A 21,824-nucleotide genomic window follows, 5' to 3' on the forward strand; every position below is an offset into this window, starting at 1 on the left:
ATGGCATCCTTCTATAAGCAAACACTCCCGATGGACATGTGAATGCTGTTTTCTCTTGATCCTGGGGATCTACTACAATTTGGTTATAGCCTGAATAGCCATCCAAAAAGCAGTAATAATCATGACCTGCCAGTCTTTCTAGCATCTGGTCTATGAATGGTAAAGGAAAATGATCCTTTCTGGTGGCTGTATTGAGCCTTCTGTAGTCAATACACATGCGCCACCCTATAACTGTTCTTGTAGGAACCAGTTCATTCTTTTCATTATGAACCACTGTCATGCCTCCCTTTTTGGGGACAACTTGGACAGGGCTCACCCAGGGGCTGTCAGAAATAGGTTAAATAATCCCAGCCTCTAGTAATTTGGTGACCTCTTTCTGCACCACTTCCTTCATGGCTGGATTTAGCCACCTCTGTGGTTGAACCACTGGTTTAGCATTATCCTCCAATAAGATTTTGTGCATGCATCTAGCTGGGCTTATGCCCTTAAGGTCACCTATGGACCACCCAAGAGTTGTCTTGTGTGTCCTTAGCACTTGAATAAGTGCTTCCTCTTCCTGTGGATTCAAAGCAGAGCTTATGATCATTAGAAAAGTGTCACCTTCTCCCAGAAATACATATTTCAGGGATGGTGGTAATGGTTTGAGCTCAGATTTAAGGGATTTTTCCTCTCCCAGAGGAAATTTCAGAGGCTCTTTCATTTCTTCTGAATCCTCCAAATCAGGCTGAACATCTTTAAAGATGTCTTCCAACTCTGATTCGAGACTCACAGCCATGTTGATCTCTTCCACCAAAGAGTCAATAAGATCAACTTTCATGCAGTCTTTTGATGTGTCTGGATGCTGCATGGCTTTGACAGCACTCAACTTAAACTCATCATCATTGACTCTCAGGGTTATTTCCCCCTGTTGGACATCAATGAGAGTTCGTCCATTTGCTAGGAAGGGTCTTCCTAGAATGAGAGTGGCACTCTTGTGCTCCTCCATTTCCAGCACTACAAAGTCAGTGAAAAAGGCAAATGGCCCAACTCTGACAATCATGTCTTCAATCACACCTGATGGGTATTTAATGGAGCCATCAGCAAGTTGGAGACATATCCGGGTTGGTTTAACTTCTTCAGTTAAACCAAGCTTTCTGATAGTGGATGCAGGTACTAGGTTGATGCTTGCCCCAAGATCACATAAAGCTGTCTTGGTGCAATTACCTTCTAATGTGCATGGTATCAGAAAACTCCCAGGGTCTTTAAGCTTTTCAGGAAAGCTTTTCAGAATGACTGCACTGCATTCTTCAGTGAGGAGAACTCTTTCAGTTTCTCTCCAATCCTTCTTATGACTCAAGATCTCTTTCATGAACTTGGCATAAGAAGGTATTTGCTCAAGTGCCTCTGCAAATGGAATCTTTATTTCAAGAGTCCTGAGATAATCTGCAAAGCGAGCAAATTGCTTATCCTGCTCCTCTTGGTGGAGTTTTTAAGGATAAGGTATCTTGGCTTTATATTCCTCAACCTTAGTTGCTGTAAGTTTATTTCCTACAGAAGTAGTTGAAGAAGCCTTTTTAGATGGGTTGTTATCAGCACTTGTGTGTGTCTAATCCCTCACTGGCAATTGAGTGCCAGAGTTAGAAGCTGGAGTGACGTTAGATGCCAGCTCCTCATCTGTTCCTGGCGTTTGAACGCCAGAACTGTGCTTCTTTTGGGCATTCAACGCCAGATCCTTGCTAGTTTCTGGCGTTGAACGCCAGTCCTGAGCATGGTCTGGGCGTTCAGCGCCAGCCTTCCACCCAACTTCTGGCATTTTAGCGCCAGAATTATTTTTCCCTGGGCTCTTACTGTCCTCAGATGGATTTTGGGTGGTTTGCTCATTTCTTGGTTTCCTGCTACCTTGAAGTGGGGTATTTAGTACTTTCCCACTTTTTAATTGAACTGCTTGGCATTCTTCTGTTATTTGTTTTGACATCTGCTGCTTTGTTTGCTTTAATTGTACTTCCATGTTTATATTAGCCATCCTTGTTTTTTGTAGTTTATCCTTGAATTCAGCTAACTGCTTTGTTAGAAAATCCAATTGCTGATTGAATTCAGCAGCTTGCTCTGCAGGACTGAGTTCAGCAGTTACTGTTTTAGCCTATTCTTTTATGGAAGAGTCACTGCTTAGGTACAGATGCTGATTTCTAGCAACTGTATCAATGAGCTCTTGAGCTTCTTCAATTGTCTTTCTCATGTGGATAGATTCACTAGCTGAGCAATCTAAAGAGATCTGAGCTCTTTCTGTAAGCCCATAATAGAAGATGTCTAACTGAACCCACTCTGAAAACATTTCAGAGGGGCATTTTCGTAGCATCTCTCTGTATCTCTCCCAGGCATCATAAAGAGATTCATTATCTCCTTGTTTAAAGCCTTGGATGTCCAGCCTTAGCTGTGTCATCCGTTTTGGAGGAAAGTATTGATTTAGGAATTTTTCTGTCAGCTGTTTCCATGTCCTTATGCTAGCCTTAGGTTGGTTATTCAACCACCTCTTGGCTTGGTCTTTTACAGCAAATGGAAACAGTAATAATCTGTAGACATCCTGATCTACTTTCTTATCATGTACTATGTCAGCAATTTGTAAAAGTTGTGCCAGAAACTCTGTAGGTTCTTCCTGTGGAAGACCGGAATACTGGCAGCTTTGCTGCACCATGATAATGAGCTGAGGATTCAACTCAAAGCTACTGACTCCAATGGAGGGTATGCAGATACTACTCCCATATGAAGCAGTAGAGGGGTTAGCATATGACCCCAGAGTCCTCCTGGACTGTTCATTTCCACTTAGATCCATGATGGAGAAAGGGAGATGATAAAAAATTTATTTTTATTTATTTAATTATTTCGAAAATAAAATAAATTAAAATAAAATAAATAAAAATAGGTGAAGATTTTCAAAAAAATGAGGAGAGAGAAAGTGGTCAGGAAGTTTTGAAAAAGATATGAGTTGAAAAAGATTTTAAATTTAAAAAAATATGGATTTTAAAAATAATTTTCGAAAATTTGTTTTTAAAAAAAGAGAGAAAAGATATTTTTGAATTTAAATAGGAAAGAGAGAAACAATAAGATAGCCCAAGATTTAAAATTTTTAGATCTAATGCTCCTTGTTTTCGAAAATTCTGGAGGAAAAACACCAAGGAACACCAAACTTAAAAATTTTAAGATCAAGACGCAAGGAAAACTCAAGAACACAAGAACATGAAGAAAGAACACCAAACTTAAAATTTTTAGAAAACCAAAATAAAATTTTTGAAAAACAAAGGAAAACCAACAAGAAAACACTAAACTTAAAGTTTGGCACGAGATTTAATAGAAAAATTATTTTTGAAAAAATTTTTGAAAAGAAAATAAAAGACTCTGACCCAAAAGAAAAAAATTTCCTAATCTAAGCAACAAGATTCACCGTCAGTTGTTCAAACTCAAACAATCCCCGGCAACGGCGCCAAAAATTTGGTGCACGAATTGTAAATCACACTTTTTACAACTCGTACCACTAACCAGCAAGTGCACTGGGTCGTCCAAGTAATACCTTACGTGAGTAAGGGTCGATCCCACGGAGATTGTTGGCTTGAAGCAAGCTATGGTTATCTTGCAACTCTTAGTCAGGATATTAATTAGTGGTTATCAATTGACTTGCAAATGAACAAGAGAGCATGAGTTAAAGGTTACTTGTTATGCAGTAAATGAGAATATGTTGGAGTTTTGGAGATGCTTTGCCTTTTGAATCGCTGCTTTCTCCCTATCTTCTTCTTCACGCACGCACGTCGCTCCTATGGCAAGCTATGTGTTGGAGGATCACCGTTGTCAATGGCTACCATCCTTCCTTTCAGTGAAAATGGTCCAGGTGCGCTGTCACCGCAAGGCTAATCATCTGTAGGTTCTCGATCATACCGGAATAGGATTCGCTATCCTTTTGCGTCTGTCACTACGCCCAGCACTCGCGAGTTTAAAGCTCGTCACAGTCATTCAATCCCAGAATCCTACTAGGAATACCACAGACAAGGTTTAGACTTTCCAGATTCTCAAGGATGCTGCCAATGGATTTTAGCTTATACCACGGAGATTCCGATTAAGGAATCTAAGAGATACTCATTCAATCTAATGTAGAACAGAGGTGGTTGTCAGGCACACGTTCATAGGTTGAGAATGGTGAAGAGTGTCATGGATCATCACATTCATCATAATAACGCGCAAATGAACATCTTAGAGAGGAAACAAGCGTGATTGAATAGAAAACAGAAATACTGGCATTAATTCATCGAGGCACAGCAGAGCTCCTCAACCCCAACAATGGAGTTTAGAGACTCATGCCGTCAAAAGGTACAAAGTTCAGATCTAAAATGTCATGAGATCCAAAATAAATCTCTAAAAGTTGTTTAAATACTAAACTAGTAACCTAGGTTTACAGAAAATGAACAAACTATGATAGATGGTGCAGAAATCCACTTCTGGGGCCCACTTGGTATGTGCTGGGCTGAGACTTAAGCTAATCACGTGCATAGGGCTATTTTGGGCATTCAACGCCAGCTTTGGATCCAATTCTGGCGTTGAACTCCAACTCCTAACTTGTTTCTGGCGCTGGACGCCAGACAGCAGCATGGAACTGGCGTTGAACGCCAGTTTACATCGTCTATCCTTGAGCAAAGTATGAACTATTATATATTGCTGGAAAGCCCTGGATGTCCACTTTCCAACGCAATTAGAAGCACACCATTTGGAGTTCTGTAGCTCCAGAAAATTCACTTTGAGTGCAGGGAGGTCAGAATCCAACAGCATCAGCAGTCCTTTTTCAGCTTGAATCAGATTTTTGCTCAGCTCCCTCGATTTCAGCCAGAAAATATCTGAAATCACAGAAAAACACACAAACTCATAGTAAAGTCCAGAAATATGAATTTTGCCTAAAAGCTATTGAAAATAAACTAAAAACTAACTAAAACACACTAAAAACTATATGAAATTAACCCCAAAAAGCGTATAAAATATCCGCTCATCAAACACTTTGCAATAAAAAGAAACAATAAAGAAAGCAACTAAAGAAATTTAAGCAACATAAAAGAAATGAAAGAAATTGCAAAAATATTAACATAAATAGAAAGAAAAAGGAAGAACCTGACATATAAAGGTTGCAAAAGGACAAGAATGACGGAAGAACAATGGCACTCCTTATAGCAACTGTGATATCACGGCGTTTGGGTTCGCCGAAAAAAGAAAGCACCGGAAGAAAGAATTCATCGGTGGTGGATAGAGAAAGGAGAAGGGAAAGAAAGAAAGAAAGAAAAGAGAAGAAAAGTAAGAGAAAGGGAGAAAGAAAAGGGTCACCGGCGGTGGGCTGACGGCGGCGGTGGCCGGCGGCAGGGCGCGGTGGAGTTGGGCTGACAAGAGGGAGAGAGAGCATCAAAGAAAAAAAAGGAAAAGAAGAAAGCTGCCTCTCAACAGGGCAGGTTGCCCTGTTATTGCCCAGAACGCGTCGTGTGCGGACGCACAGGGACCTGTGCGGACGCACAGAGCTGAAAAGTTGGGAGGGGTGCGAACGCACACAGTGTGCGATCGCTGCGACCAGAGGGGTTGCAAAAGGACGTGCGAACGCACAAAGACGTGCGACCGCACAGACAGGTTTTTTTTTCACTTGGGGACAGAGGCATGTGTGCGTGCGCACACAGGTCCGCGCACACGCACATGTGGTAGAAATAGGGGAGGTTGAGCATGCGCACGGGCTGTTCCCTCGCTCCCATCAGAAGGGCTATCAAGTTGTGTGCGAACACACACGTCTGTGCGGCTGCACAGATGAAGTATGAGAGAGGTTGTGTGCGTGCGCACGTAGCTGTGCGCACGCATAGCTCATGGAAAGCATGGCAGCGCGCACGCACAAGATGTGCTGGCGCTGCGACCAGAGGGCATATTTAGTCGTGTGCGGACGCACAGCTGCGTGCAGCCACACAGATGGCAAAAAATACAATTTTGTGCGCACGCACAAGTGGGTGCATACGCACAGATGCCCTGTTTCAGAAAATTCTTTTCTCTTCAAAACTAAGGTTCCCACCCTTAGGATATCAACATACCAACCCCAAATCGTTCAAACAAGCACAATTTCATGGTCCACAAGCAATCTAACTTATTCAACCCAAAATTATGAAACCAAACCTAAACTACTCATTATATCATAAGAAAGAAAATAATTCAAAAGGCTAAAAACAAAAGATAGAATTGGAACAATGTTACCATGGTGGGGTGTCTCCCACCAAGCACTTTGGTTTAGAGTCCTAAGTTGGACTTGCATGGCTTCAATTGTCACTTGAAAACATCACCAAGGAGGAAAATCTCCAACTCATTGGCATTCTTGGGTTGAGTGTCATCCTTTGAGTTTGACTTCTTGGCAACATCATCTTCTTCATGCTCCTTACCCTCTTCAATGACTTGCTCTTCAACTATGTCATATTCAAAAATAGAATATGCTTCAAGAACAGGCTTGTTGGACTCCTCCAAAGTGAACTTGATTAACCTGTCATCCGACTCGAAAGAATAGACTCCCAATGTGCATCTAGCTTGAAACGGGGCGTTTTTAAGAATGGCCTTCCAAGGAGTATGGACGATGGCTTGTTAGAGTCAATGGGAGGGGTCTCCTAATGACATGTCATCATGTCATGTTTTTCTATGCTTTTTCATATAAGAAATTGATAATTAGTGCTTAAATATTACATTCTTTTATGTTTAAATGGTATATTTTCTTGATCTTTTAATTTTATAAATTTGGTAGGAAATAAGAAGAAAAAGAAGCACAAAATAAGCTAAAAAGGAGAAAAAAATAACTTTGGGGCACACTTTGAAGTTGGAGCACACTTTGGAGGCTTAGGCCACGCTTTTAAAAGCGTGGCCCATGACCAAATCAAGGAAACATCACAACCAACACTCAAAGTTCAGTTCACTAAGTGAACTTAGCTTTGCCATACAAGAAACTTAGCTTGGAGGGAAGAATTTTCGCTAAGTTAAAAGTTGAGCGTTTACAACATGATCATGCCTCCTTCAAAGGGCCATAACTTGAGCTACAGATGTCCAATTGATGTGCTTTCAGTTGCGTTGGAAAGCTGACATTCAGAGCTTTCCAACGATATATAATAGTCTATATTTGGCATGAAATTGAGGTACAAGTGAAAGGCATATTTAAGGACCAAAAACAAGCAAAAATAAACCAAAGTGGCTTCACCAAGGCTCGAAGGGGGAGACACAAGGAAAGCAAGGCAAGAGCAAAATAGTGCTCATTTCACTTTCCCAACTTAGCTTTTTCGGGCTCTCCTCAAGGAAAATCAAAGTGCAACATTTGGAGAAGGCTTCCCCCAAGGTTCGAACACATGACCTCACACTCAAAGGTGGAGCGCTACATAAGGAAAGAAGGGGAGCTCAGTTCATTCTCCTAACTGAGCGCTATCTTCCCCCCACTCTCCACACTTTGGCACGCTAGGAAGCACACCAAGGAGGCTGGGACGCACAAGTTGACACGGACAGCAACATTGGGGTGCTCAGTTTGGTTTTCCAACTGAGCCGTCCCTGGGAGGTGCAATATTGGGCCAAAATTCAACCAAAATTCCAATTAAATTCAATTCTTCACCAAATTGAATCAAGGCCAACAAACCCATCTCTCTTCAAATCCAAAGCAAGCAAAGCCCACATCATCACTCAAAGGCACAAGAACAAGCTAGAATTAAGATTTTCATTTAATTTGTTTTTCATTTCAATTTCATTTTATTTTGTAAAAAGCCTATATAAAGGCATCACTCTCATTTTCAAAGGGGAGATCGATTAGAAAGGAGGCTAGCTCCAATAGGGAGTTGTGCACTCTTTAGTTTTTATTTTGCTTTCTCTTTTTGTTTTCTTTTCTGTTTTGAAATTTTGGATTGAGATTGGAAGGAATTCTGTTTTCATTCTCCATCTGCAACTTCTCTTGTTCTTCTTCTGTAATTTACTCTTCCATTTTTCATTTTGCAATTGTTCTTGTTGGATCAAGGAAGGATTTGAGATCTAGAATTGTTATCTAGTATCTTCCACTCCTGAGATCTTGAACCACTTTTAAATTGCTGCAAATTAAGCATTGCTTTTCTGTCTTAAAATTCTTCAAGGCATTTTACTCTTCCCTTTAGATCTGTTGCATGATTTTGCATCTTTTACTTCTCTGTTTGATTGCTATCTATACTTTCTTGTTGAATTTTAATTTCCAGCACCCACTCCCCTTTATATTTCATGCAATTTACATTTCTTGTCATTTAAGATTCTTGCAATTTATATTTCTTGCTCTTTAAGTTACTTGCCAATTTACATTCTGCAACTTTAAATTCATTGCCATTTACTTTCTGTTGGCTACAATTTCACACAATTCACTCAGTGTTAGCTTGACTAAACTAATCACCCACTAAAGTTGCTTGATCCATCAATCCCTGTGGGATCGACCTCACTCTAAGTGAGTTTTACTACTTGATACGACCCGGTACACTTGCCGGTGAGTTTTTGGTGTCTTGGAAATTCATTTTTCCACAAAAATACCATCAAGTTTTTGGCGCCGTTGCCGGAGATTCATTAGATCAACAATGATTAAGTGGGTGAGAAGTCTAGATCAAGCATTTTCTTTATTTTTATTTTTTGTTTTAGATTGAAACCAAGGTGTTTGAGTTTTTGCCTCACTAAGAAATTCTCATCTCTAATATGAGCAATTTCAATTTTCCTTGGTGTTGTGTTTTCCAAAATTCAAATGGAGTTCAACTCATCTTATGATCAAACAAATTTTATGGGATATTACCCACCATCACCAATTTCTAATGGTGGCTGGGAATATCACCAAGAAAATACAAATTCTAAGCACTCCAATCCATGGAGATTTGCTTCAGAGACACAAGATGAGCAAGAGAATCATATGGGATATTTTCCTCCACCACAAAATGATGCAAGTCATTATTCTAATGGTGGCTGGGAGTATCACCAAGGAATGAAAGAGCATCCACCCTCACGTCCCAGTTTCTCATTTGAAAGATCTTCATCACTTGATTATGCCTCAACACAAAGTTTCCTCCAAAATCCATACAAGTCATCCCATCAATCACACAACTCATTCCACACCCCTCAACACAACTTCACCACAATACATCCATGTCACCAAAATTATTCTCAACCTTCATCTCTTGAACCAACAGATGAGGATTACCTTCAAGCCATTGAAATACACAGAAAACTAGTGGAAAGATACACAAAATCCCCATCCTGGAAAGAAATCATCTTCAAGAAGATGAATGGGCCCTTAGAACAAACAAGGGGGAACTTAGAACCATCAAACAGTAAGGATGAAGACCAATTGATGGATGTGAAGGATAAAGTGGAAGAGCAAGATGAGGAGGCTACTGCATCAAGTGAACTTTCAATAAAGAATGAGGTGGTTAAAAATGAAACTGCACTTGAGATGACAAGGGAACATGAAGACTCACAACTCTCACAAACGTCCCTGACCCAAAAACTCTCAACAATTGAATCTGTGATTGAAAAATATGAAGAGGAGATGAAGAAATGTTGGGAAGATCAACAAACCTCCTCAATGAAAAAGCTATTAAGTCAAATGTTGAGTGCAAAGGAGGAAGTGGAAGAGCAAGAAAGTGAGAAAGACAACCAAAGAATTTCAAACTCAAGTAAAGCAGAGAAGTACATGGAACCACCAATTCAAAAGGCTCTGGATGAATACAAAACTCCAATAATCACACAGCAACCAAGTCTTGAATCCAAAGAAGTGAAGGCAACTAGCAAGAACACCAATTCTGTCCCTAATCCAGCAAGCAAGATCAATCAAGCCATTTGCAAAAGGAAGCTTGCTGAGGAAAGGCCAAGACAAGGGACACTAGCTGAATCTTTCCCTCCTTTGAGGTCATTCCTCTTAACAAACTGGAAGAAGAGGAAGAAAGTGAAGAACAACATGTCAAGCTAATAACACTAAAAGAGCACTTGTTGGGAGGTAACCCAACCGTAGGTAACATTTCTTCTCTGCTTTATTTTCTTTCTTTGCTTTGTTTAAATTCAATAAATTGGCATATGGTTACATTCTAAGTTTGGTGTTGCCTTGCAACAAATTGTTCTCAATCTTTTTGGATGATTGCATCAAATCAAAAAATGAAAGTGACACACCAAGATTCTAAGTTTGGTGTGCCACTTATTTTATATGCAATTTATTCAAGCAACACTACTTGTCTGCATAATCATAATGCCTCTGCAGTTTTATTTCTCTCTTTTAATTTGACACTTTTTCATTCTACTTTCTTTAGTCATTTTTTTTAAATGCTTTCATTTTAGTTTGCTTATTCACTGTGTTTGTTAATACATCACCAAGAGAGCTTTATTCATGACAGATTCTTGACTTGGTTATTGTACTTAATAGATAACAGTTTCATTTGCTTAGTTTTAATTCAAATAAATTGACATATGATTGCATTCTAAGTTTGGTGTTGCTATGCAACAAAATTTGGTTCCAATTCTTACAAGATACTTGCATTAATTCCAAGTGAAAGTGTCACACTAATTTTGGTGTGCCACTTATCTTTTTATGCAATGTATTGTGCACACCTTCTTATCTATGCAATCAAAATGTCTCTGTCTCTTGTGCCTTGATTGTTATCTTTAATTTTGCTTGCTTAAAACACATGTGCTACTAACATTTCATTGTATAAGACATTCATGATCCATCTTAGCCCCCCATAGCCATTGTTCTAATTGTTGCTTGAGGATGAGCAAGCATTCTGAGTTTGGCAAGGGAAAGGGAAGAATAAGAGGAAAATGACAATAATAGAGAAGATGGACTACAAGGTTGTAAAGTTCCTTTTCCTCTCCTTTGTTTCCAGCACTTTATTTTGCATGATTGTCTTTATATTCTCTGTATGCATGTGTGGTATGAATAAGCATAGTTTGAATATTGATTTGTAACATGTTGCCATGCCATTATGATTACCAACTTGAGTTTTGTGAGTTCAAAAGCAATAGAGCATCATGATCATAAACAAACAAGGAATTAAAGAAGAGTTTAGCATGTGCATATAAGTTTTGGAAAGCTAGTATGATTAATTGTTGCTCAATTGCATTGGACTTTATTTAATTGAAGTTTTCATCTAGGACATTTTATGAAATCTTTTGAAAATCATGAAAACCTTGAAGAAGCAAATACAATTAAAGCAAGAAAAGAAAAAGGGAAAGAATGAGAAAGCTGAAGGCTCTGAGTACCAATGACAATTAATTTGTTAAGTACTTGTGGTGTTTATGTATCAAGCCAAATGCTTGAAAACAAAACACTTAGAAGTCAAGGCTAGGCTCAAGTGCAAAAGCACTCCCTCAAAGCTCAAGGTTCTGAGCATCAATGATTAGAGAGTCAAGAAAAGAAAAGAAAAATGAGCTTAATGAAGTCCTCTAATTAAATGCTTGTGGTGCTTATGTATCAAGTGGTAATACTTGAAAACAAAGCATTTAGAATCGTAGCTTTGTTATTAACTCATGGGGCAAAGCACCCAAAAGGAGAAGCTAATAAGAAAAGCAAAAGCTTGTTTCAAGGAAGAAATATAAGAAAAAAATTTCATAAAATGAGCTAGATAGAAGCATCAATCATTTACATTTCTTTTGTGATTGTAGCATGCATAGAAAACTAGCCTACCATGAACATTGAGTTGCTATTCTTCTTACCTTGGATTGTCAATCTTTATTGCATGATTCTTTTCTTGCTTGGGGACAAGCAAGGTTTAAGTTTGGTGTTGTGATGACATGTCATCATATCATGTTTTTCTATGCTTTTTCATATAAAAAATTGATAATTAGTGCTTAAATATTACATTCTTTTATGCTTAAATGGTATATTTTCTTGATCTTTTAATTTTATAAATTTGGTAGGAAATAAGAAGAAAAAGAAGCACAAAATAAGCTAAAAAGGAGAAAAAAAGAACTTTGGGGCACACTTTGAAGTTGGAGCACACTTTGGAGCCTTAGGCCACGCTTTTAAAAGCGTGGCCCATGACCAAATCAAGGAAACATCACAACCAGCACTCAAAGCTCAGTTCACTAAGTGAATTTAGCTTTGCCGTACAAGAAACTTAGCTTGGAGGGAAGAATTTTCGCTAAGTTAAAAGTTGGGCGTTTACAGCATGATCATGCCTCCTTCAAAGGGCCATAACTTGAGCTACAGATGTCCAATTGATGTGCTTTCAGTTGCGTTGGGAAAGCTGACATTCAGAGCTTTCCAAAGATATATAATAGTCCATATTTGGCATGAAATTGAGGCATAAGTGAAAGGCATATTTAAGGACCAAAAATAAGCAAAAATAAACCAAAGTGGCTTCACCAAGGCTCGAAGGGGAAGACACAAGGAAAGCAAGGCAAGAGCAAAATAGTGCTCAGTTCACTTTCCCAACTTAGCTTTTTCGGGCTCTCCTCAAGGAAAATCAAAGTGCAACATTTGGAGAAGGCTTCCCCCAAGGTTCGAACACATGACCTCACACTCAAAGGTGGAGCGCTACATAAGGAAAGAAGGGGAGCTCAGTTCATTCTCCCAACTGAGCGCTATCTTCCCCCCACTCTCCACACTTTGGCACGATAGGAAGCACACCAAGGAGGCTGGGATGCACAAGTTGACACGGACAGCAACATTGGGGTGCTCAGTTTGGTTTTCCAACTGAGCCGTCCCTGGGAGGTGCAATATTGGGCCAAAATTCAACCAAAATTCCAATTAAATTCAATTCTTCACCAAATTGAATCAAGGCCAACAAACCCATCTCTCTTCAAATCCAAAGCAAGCAAAGCCCACATCATCACTCAAAGGCACAAGAACAAGCTAGAATTAAGATTTTCATTTAATTTGTTTTTCATTTCAATTTCATTTTATTTTGTAAAAAGCCTATATAAAGGCATCACTCTCATTTTCAAAGGGGAGATCGATTAGAAAGGAGGCTAGCTCCAATAGGGAGTTGTGCACTCTTTAGTTTTCATTTTGCTTTCTCTCTTAGTTTTCTTTTCTGTTTTGAAATTTTGGATTGAGATTGGAAGGAATTCTGTTTTCATTCTCCATCTGCAACTTCTCTTGTTCTTCTTCTGTAATTTACTCTTCCATTTTTCATTTTGCAATTGTTCTTGTTGGATCAAGGAAGGATTTGAGATCTAGAATTGTTATCTAGTCTCTTCCACTCCTGAGATCTTGAACCACTTTTAAATTGCTGCAAATTAAGCATTGCTTTTCTGTCTTAAAATTCTTCAAGGCATTTTACTCTTCTGTTTAGATCTGTTGCATGATTTTGCATCTTTTACTTCTCTGTTTGATTGCTATCTATACTTTCCTGTTGAATTTTAATTTCTAGCACCCACTACCCTTTATATTTCATGCAATTTACATTTCTTGTCATTTAAGATTCTTGCAATTTATATTTCTTGCTCTTTATGTTACTTGCCAATTTACATTCTGCAACTTTAAATTCATTGCCATTTACTTTCTGTTGGCTACAATTTCACACAATTCACTCAGTGTTAGCTTGACTAAACTAATCACCCACTAAAGTTGCTTGATCCATCAATCCCTGTGGGATCGACCTCACTCTAAGTGAGTTTTACTACTTGATACGACCCGGTACACTTGCCGGTGAGTTTTTGGTGTTTTGGAAATTCATTTTTCAACAAAAATACCATCATCTCCAAAATGTGAAAATCAACTAGAAAGAGCAACCCTTGAATATTAACTAGCACATTCTCTGCAATCCCCACAACTGACACAATACTTTTATCGACTAGCACAAACCTTGCTCCAGACCTCTTTAAGGGTGACAAATTCAATCTCTCATAAATGGAGAGTGGCATAATGCTTACGCACGCCCCCAGATCACATATACAATCCATGAATTTCATCCCACCAATCAAACAAGTGACCAAACATGGGCCGGGATCATTGCATTTTTTAGGAAGTAAAGAGGAGATAGAATCATCTATCGACTTTTTGTTGAGGTTGCCAAGCTTGTCTTTGTGAGTACAAACATCCTTAAGGAACTTGGCATATCTTGGCACTTGTTGAATGGCTTGAAAGAGGGGGATGGTGACTTCAACCTTCTTGAAAACTTCCACCATATTTGGGTCAAGCTCTTCTTGTTTCTTGGCCTTCTTGGCTAAGGCTGGGAATGGAATGGGCAAAGGCTCTTCAAGCAATGTCTTTCTCTTTGGCTCCTTGACCTTAGGTGGTTCTTCCTCGCTTTTGTCAACACCTTCATCTTCATTCCTCATCACTTCCCTTTCATCTCCTACTTCTTCATTGTTTGTCTCTTCCCTCAACTTTGTAGGCATAGCAACATTCTTATCAAGTTTAGTGCCGCTCCTAAGGATAATGGCATTAATTCTACCCTTAGGGTTGGGTTGAGGTTGGGAAGGTAAACTACTTGAGGTTGGAGCTTGTTAGGTGTTTTGTGCGATTTGAGGAGGGAGAGTTAAACGAGAAAGGGCATCGGCTATCGTATCCATATACGCCTCTTGTTTCTTATGGAACTCTCGTTGCTCCTGCATGAAGGTGTGTGATGAGCGGATAATTTATACGCTTTTTGGCATTATTTTTAATATATTTTTAGTATATTTTAGTTAGTTTTTATTATGTTTTTATTAGTTTTTAAATAAAAATCACATTTCTGGACTTTACTATGAGTTTGTGTGTTTTTCTGTGATTTCAGGTATTTTCTGGCTGAAATTGAGGGACCTGAGCAAAAATCTGATTCAGAGGCTGAAAAAGGACTGCAGATGCTGTTGGATTCTGATCTCCCTGCACTCGAAGTGGATTTTCTGAAGCTACAGAAGGCCAATTGGCGCGCTCTCAATTGCATTGGAAAGTAGACATCCTGGGCTTTCCAGCAATATATAATAGTCCATACTTTGCGCGAGATTTGATGGCCCAAACAGGCGTTCTAAGTCAGCTTAAGAATTCTGGCGTCAAAACGCCAGAACTGGCACAAAAGCTGGAGTTAAACGCCCAAACTGGCACAAAAGCTGGCGTTTAACTCCAAGAAAAGTCTCTACACATGAAAGCTTCAATGCTCAGCCCAAGCACACACCAAGTGGGCCCGGAAGAAGATTTCTGCATTAATTACTTATTTCTGTAACGCTAGGCTACTAGTTTTCTATAAATAGGACCTTTTTCTATTGTATTTAGATATAGAGCTTTACACTTTTATATATACTTTGATAGACGTTTTCATGTTTGGGGGCTGACCTCACAGCCATGCCTAGACCCTTTTGTTCTTCTGTATTTTCAACGGTGGAGTTTCTACACACCATAGATTAAGGTGTGGAGCTCTGCTGTTCCTCATGAATTAATGTAAAGTACTACTGTTTTTCTATTCAATTCACGCCTACTACTTCTCTAAGATATTCATTCGTTCTTCAACTTGATGAATGTGATGATCCGTGACACTCATCATCATTCTCATCTATGAATATGTGCCTGACAACCACCTCTGTTCTACTAGCAATGGCTTGAGTGTGTATCTCTTGGGTTTCTAATCCAAGATTGGAACCTTCGTGGTATAGGCTAGAATTATTGGCGGTCGTTCTTGAGATCCGAAAAGTCTAAACCTTGTCTGTGGTATTCCGAGTAGGATCTGGGAAGGGATGACTGTGACGAACTTCAAACTCGCGATTGTTGGGCATGTGACAGACGCAAAAGGATCAATGGATCCTATTCCAACATGATCGAGAACAGACAGATGATTAGCCGTGCGTGACAGTGCATTTGGAACATTTTCATTGTGAGGACGGGAAGTAGCCATTGACAACGGTGATGCCCAACATAAAGCTTGCCATGGAAGGGAGTCTGAATGATTGGATGAAGGCAATAGGAAAGCAGAAGCTTAGGAGGAACAAAGCATCTTCATATGCTTATCTGAAATTCTCACCAATGAATTACATAAGTATCTCTATCTTTATTTTATGTTTTATTCATCTTTTAATTATCTATCCTCCATAACCATTTGAATCTGCCTGACTGAGATTTACAAGATGAATATAGCTTGCTTCAAGCCGACAATCTCCGTGGGATCGACCCTTACTCGCGTAAGGTTTATTACTTGGACGACCCAGTGCACTTGCTGGTTAGTTGTGCGGAGTTGTGATAAAGAGTTGAGATTACAATTGTGCGTACCAAGTTGTTGGCGCCATTGATAATCACAATTTCGTGCACCAATTTTTTGGCGCCGTTGCCGGGGATTGTTCGAGTTTGGACAACTGACGGTTCATCTTGTTGCTTAGATTAGGTAATTTTATTTTATGTTTAAGCTTTTTACTTTTTATTTTCGAAAAAATTTTTCAAAACTACAAAAAATTTTCTATTTTGTTCTTCAGAGTTTTTAAGAATAAATTCTAGAGTTTCATGATGATTTGTTGAAGTCTGGCTGGCTGTGAAGCCATGTCTAATCTTTTGGACCGAGGTTTCAACTTATCATCACAAGAGCTTGTTGATTTCTATCAATTTTGCTGTTGTGAGCAATGATCTGCTAAACCTTGGCTGGCCATTGGCCATGTCTAGTATTTTGGACCGGAGCTTTCTTTGAAAGCTTGGCTGGCTAGTAAGCCATGTCTAATTCCTGGACCGGAGTCTTAGACTAGCATTGCAATGATTCCTGAAATTCTTATTAAAAATTTTGAATCCCTTTTTTTTTCCACTCAATTTTCGAAAAATCACAAAAAAATTTTATAAAACCATAAAAATAAAAAATATTCTATGTTTCTTGTTTAAGTCTAGTGTCTAATTTTAATTTTGGTGTCAATTGCATGTCTTTATTCTTCTAATTTTCGAAAATTACATGCATTATGTTCGTCATTGATCTTCAAGATGTTCTTGATGATTTTCTTGCTCTGATCTTTAAATTCTCTTGTTTTGTGTGTTTAGTTGTTTCTCACATGCATTTTTCAATTTGTTATAGTCCTTAGTATACAAACTTTTAAGTTTGGTGCCTTGCATGCATTATGTATTTGATCTTAGTTTTCCATGTTTAATTGCATTTTGATTGTTCCTCATCATTAAAAATCCAAAAATTTTTCAAAATTATGTCTTTTCAAGTAAATAATACAGAGAATTGAAGATTCAGAACATGCAGCAGAGGAATTACACAGAAAAAGCTGGACGTTCAAAACGCCCAGTGAAGAAGGAAAACTGGCGTTTAAACGCCAGCCAGGGTGCCTGGCTGGGCGTTAAACGCCCAAAAGGGTAGCATTTTGGGCGTTAAACGCCAGAATGGATACCATTATGGGCGTTTAACGCCAGGATGACATAAGAGGGAAGATTTTGTTTTTAATGCAATTTTTTTTCAAGATTTCATAAGTTTTCAAAATCAAATCTTTTTCAAATCATATCTTTTCAATCATATCTTTTCAAAATAAATTTCTTTCCATTTTTTTACTATTTTCGAAAATACTTGCTAACAATTAATGATTTGATTCAAAAATTTCAAGTATGTTGCTTTCTTGTTAAGAAAGGCTTAATATCTGAATCATATCTTTTAAATTTCTTGTTAGCCAAGTCATTAATTTTAAAATCAAATCTTTTTAAATTGTTTTTCAATTATATCCTCTCAATCATATCTTTTTAAAACCATATCTTTTCAATCATATCTTCTTAATCACATCTTTTTCAAAATAATTTTCAATCATATCTTTTTTATTTCTAATTTCAAAAATCTTTTTCAAAAATCACTTAATTTCTTTCCCAACTTTAATTCTCAAAAATCATCAATCAAATTTTCAAAATTTCTTTTAATTATTTCAAAATCTTTTACTTTAATTTCAAAAATTCTTCCCCTCTTCTTACATCCTTCTATTTAAAGGACTAACACTCCTCCACTATCAACAATTCGAACTCTATCCCTCTTGATAAGTTCGAATTCTTCTCTTTCTACCTTCTCCTTCTATTCTTCTTTTCCTCCGACACTTCAAGGAATCTCTATACTGTGACATAGAGGATTCCATACTTTCTTGTTCTATTCTCTTTCATATGAGCAAGAGCAAGGACAAAAGCATTCTTGTTGACGCTGATCCTGAACTTGAAAGGACCTTGAAGAGAAAGCTAAGAGAAGCTAAAGTACAACTCTCTGTAGAAAACCTAACAGAAATTTTCAAACAAGAAGAAGTCATGGCAGCTAAAAACAACAACAATGCCAACAATGCAAGGAAGGTGCTTGGTGACTTTACTGCACCTACTCCCGACTTCTATGGGAGAAGCATCTCAATCCCTACCATCGGAGCAAACAACTTTGAGCTCAAGCCTCAATTAGTTTCTCTGATGCAATAGAATTGCAAGTTTCATGGACTTCCAATGAAAGATCCTCATCAGTTCTTAGCTGAATTCCTGCAAATCTGTGACACTCTCAAGACCAATGGGGTTGATCCCGAGGTCTGCAAGCTTATGCTCTTTCCTTTTGCTGTAAGAGACAGAGCTAAGATATGGTTGGATTCACAACCTAAGGAAAGCCTGAACTCTTGGGAAAAGCTAGTCAATGCCTTCTTGGCAAAGTTCTTTCCACCTTAAAAATTGAGTAAGCTTAGAGTGGAAGTCCAAACCTTCAGACAGAAGGAAGGTGAATCCCTCTATGAAGCTTGGGAAAGATACAAGCAATTAATCAGAAGGTGCCCTTCTGACATTCTTTCAGAATGGAGCATCATAGGTATCTTCTATGATGGTCTGTCTGAACTGTCCAAGATGTCATTAGACAGCTCTGCTGTAGGATCTCTTCATCTGAAGAAGACGCCTGCAGAAGCTCAGGAACTCATTGAAAGGGTTGCAAATAACCAATTTATGTACACCTCTGAAAGGAATCCTGTGAATAATGGGACAAATCAGAAGAAAGGAGTTCTTGAGATTGATACTCTGAATGCCATATTGGCTCAGAACAAAATATTGACTTAACAAGTTAATATGATTTCTCAGAGTCTGTCTGGAATGCAAACAGCAACAGTGAGTACCAAAGAAGCTTCATCTGAAGAAGAAGCTTATGATCCTGAGAACCCAGCAATGGAAGAGGTGAATTACATGGGAGAATCCTATGGAAACACCTATAATTCTTTATGGAGAAATCATCTAAACCTCTCATGGAAGGATCAACAGAGGCCTCAACACGGCTTCAACAACAATAATGGTGGAAGAAATAGGTTTAGCGATGGCAAACCTTTTCCATCATCTTCTCAGCAACAGACAGAGAATTCTAAGCAAAGCTACTCTGACTTAGCAACCATAGTCTCTAAAAGTTTCATGACTGAAATAAGTTCCTCCATTAGAAATTTGGAGGAAAAAGTGGGTCAGCTGAGTAAGAAAGTTACTGAACTCCCTCCTAGTACTCTCCCAAGCAATACAGAAGAGAATCTAAAAGGAGAGTGCAAGGCCATCACCATAACCCACATGGCCGAACCTGGAGAGGAGGAAGAGGCAGTGATCTCCACTGAGGAAGACCTCACTGGACGTCCACTGGCCTCCATGGAGTTCCCTAATGAGGAACCATGGGAATCTGAGGCTCACACTGAGACCATAAAGATTCTATTGAATTTACTTTTGCCATTCATGAGCTCTGATGAGTATTCTTCCTCTTAAGAGGATGAAGATGTTACTGAAGAACAAGTTGCTAAGTACCTTGGAGCAATCATGAAGCTAAATGCCAAGCTATTTGGTAATGAGACTTGGGAGGATGAACCCCCCTTGCTCACCAAAGAAATGGATGACTTGACTAGGCAGAAATTACCTCTGAAGAGACAAAATCCTGGAAAGTTCTCAATACCTTGTACCATAGGCACCATGACCTTTGAAAAGGCTCTGTGTGACCTAGGGTCAAGCATAAACCTCATGCCTCTCTCTGTAATGGAGAAGCTAGGAATCATTGAGGTACAAGCTGCAAGAATCTCATTAGAGATGGCAGACAATTCAAGGAAACAAGCTTATGGACTTGTAGAGGATGTCTTGGTAAAAGTTGAAGACCATTACATCCTTGCTGATTTCATAATCTTAGAGACTGGGAAGTGTAGGGATGAATCTATCATCCTTGGTAGACCCTTCCTAGCCACAAAAAAGCTGTGATTGATGTTGACAGAGGAGAATTAGTCCTTCAAGTGAATGAGGACTCCCTTGTGTTTAAAGCTCAAGGATCTCCCTCTGTAATCATGGAAAAGAAGCATGAAAAGCTTCTCTCAATGCAGAGTCAAACAAAATCTCCACATTCAAACTCTAGGTTTGGTGTTGGGAGGCCACAACCAACCTCTAAGTTTGTGATGCCAGGGCATCTTGGCCAGTTTCACTGACCTTTTCTTTACTGTTTTTAGGTTAGTTTCATGCATTCTCTTAGGAAATAAGCTAGTTTTGGGTAGATATTCACTTACACATTGATTCAAGCATACATTGTGCATTTTACATTATTTCATGAGGATTTTGCATGAATTTAGTGACAAAATTGTATGCTGCATTACCCATGACTTGTACTAGAACTTTGATGCACTCTATTGCTTGATTTCAGGACCAAAGGAAGCAAGGAATGGGAGGTAACTTGCAAAGTTAATGAGAAAATTGATTGCCAATAATGCTCTCGAAGCCATCATTGATCACGTTAAGAGTCACGTTAACTAAGTTAACGTGAACTCTAACGTGGAGAGGGGAAGTTGAGCCAACGTTAGTGACACTTAACATTATCAATAACGTTGGCAAATGCTCACAAGTGGCCACGTTAGAGTCCATGTTAACTTAGTTAACGTGGCCTCTAACGTTAAAAGAGGGAAGAAACGCCAACGTTAGTGACATTCAACATTGTCACTAACGTTGGCCTAAGGAGAAACATACCACGTTAACTCCCACGTTAACTTGGTTAACGTGAGAGCTAATGTAAGAAGCAAGAGTGGTCGACAACGTTAGTGACACCCAACATTGTCACTAACGTTGGAAGCAACCACACAACCCCCTAAGGAGCCACGTTAACTTAGTTAATGTGGACTCTAACGTGAGACATAGGGGCACCTTGGAACGTTAGTGACAATGTTGAGTGTCACTAACGTTCTCGAAGGATGGCAAGCCCACGTTAAAGAGCCACGTTAACTAAGTTAACGTGGGCTCTAATGTGGGAACAAAGTTATTGGGAATGTTAAGTCTCAATAACGTATGCGAAGGACTTAGAGGCAACGTTAGTGGCAACGTTTGTGCCACTAACGTTGAAGTTAACGTGGCTTTTACTTAGGAACGTAAGTGAGAAAGTTGATTGTCACTAACGTTCCCGAACTCATAATTTCACTAAACGTTAACACCCCTAATGTCCTGAGCTAAAGTCTCTGCCCGCTTCACACTTTCTCTCTGCAAGTAAAGCCAAGCCCAAATAAAGAAGCGAACTGCTTCAAACTCAAGATCCAAAGGCCCAAGACTTGAAGAGCCAACTAGAAGCTGAGAAAAGTAGTATATATAGGAGTAGCTTTGAATTGTTGAAAGGAGGCTGGAAAGTTAGAAAAGAGAATTACTCTCTGTATTTTACCTTCTCTACATTTTCTAGTTTTATGATGTATTCTCCATGTTTATTTTCATTTTCTAGAGCTATGAACAACTAAACCCCTTTCATTGGGTTAGGGAGCTCTGTTGTAATTTGATGGATCAATACTAATTTTCATTATTCTTCTTCTATCTTTTCTCTTGATTTTACTTGAAAGCTTTCGATCTTCATCCAATTGGGTAGTTATCTTGGAAAAGAAGCTATTCAAACTTGGATCTCTTTTGAACCTTGAAAGAGGAATGAAGAGATCAAGCTAGAAATGCTTTCTCATGCTAGACCAAA

At 38.9% G+C, this 21,824-nt stretch overlaps 1 non-coding gene across 1 annotated transcript; it reads right to left on the reverse strand.

The window, feature by feature from the left end:
• Nucleotides 1-18,568: 18,568 nt before the first annotated feature.
• LOC148576759 (small nucleolar RNA R71) lies at nt 18,569-18,672 on the reverse strand. The gene has a single exon (XR_015903680.1). It is a non-coding gene; the product is annotated as a small nucleolar RNA R71 (small nucleolar RNA).
• Between the last annotated feature and the right edge of the window lie 3,152 nt (nt 18,673-21,824).

The sequence above is a fragment of the Arachis ipaensis genome, chromosome B1, assembly GCF_059453495.1.
Source record: "Arachis ipaensis isolate K30076 ecotype BB chromosome B1, ASM5945349v1, whole genome shotgun sequence".
Taxonomy (NCBI): Eukaryota; Viridiplantae; Streptophyta; class Magnoliopsida; order Fabales; family Fabaceae; genus Arachis; species Arachis ipaensis.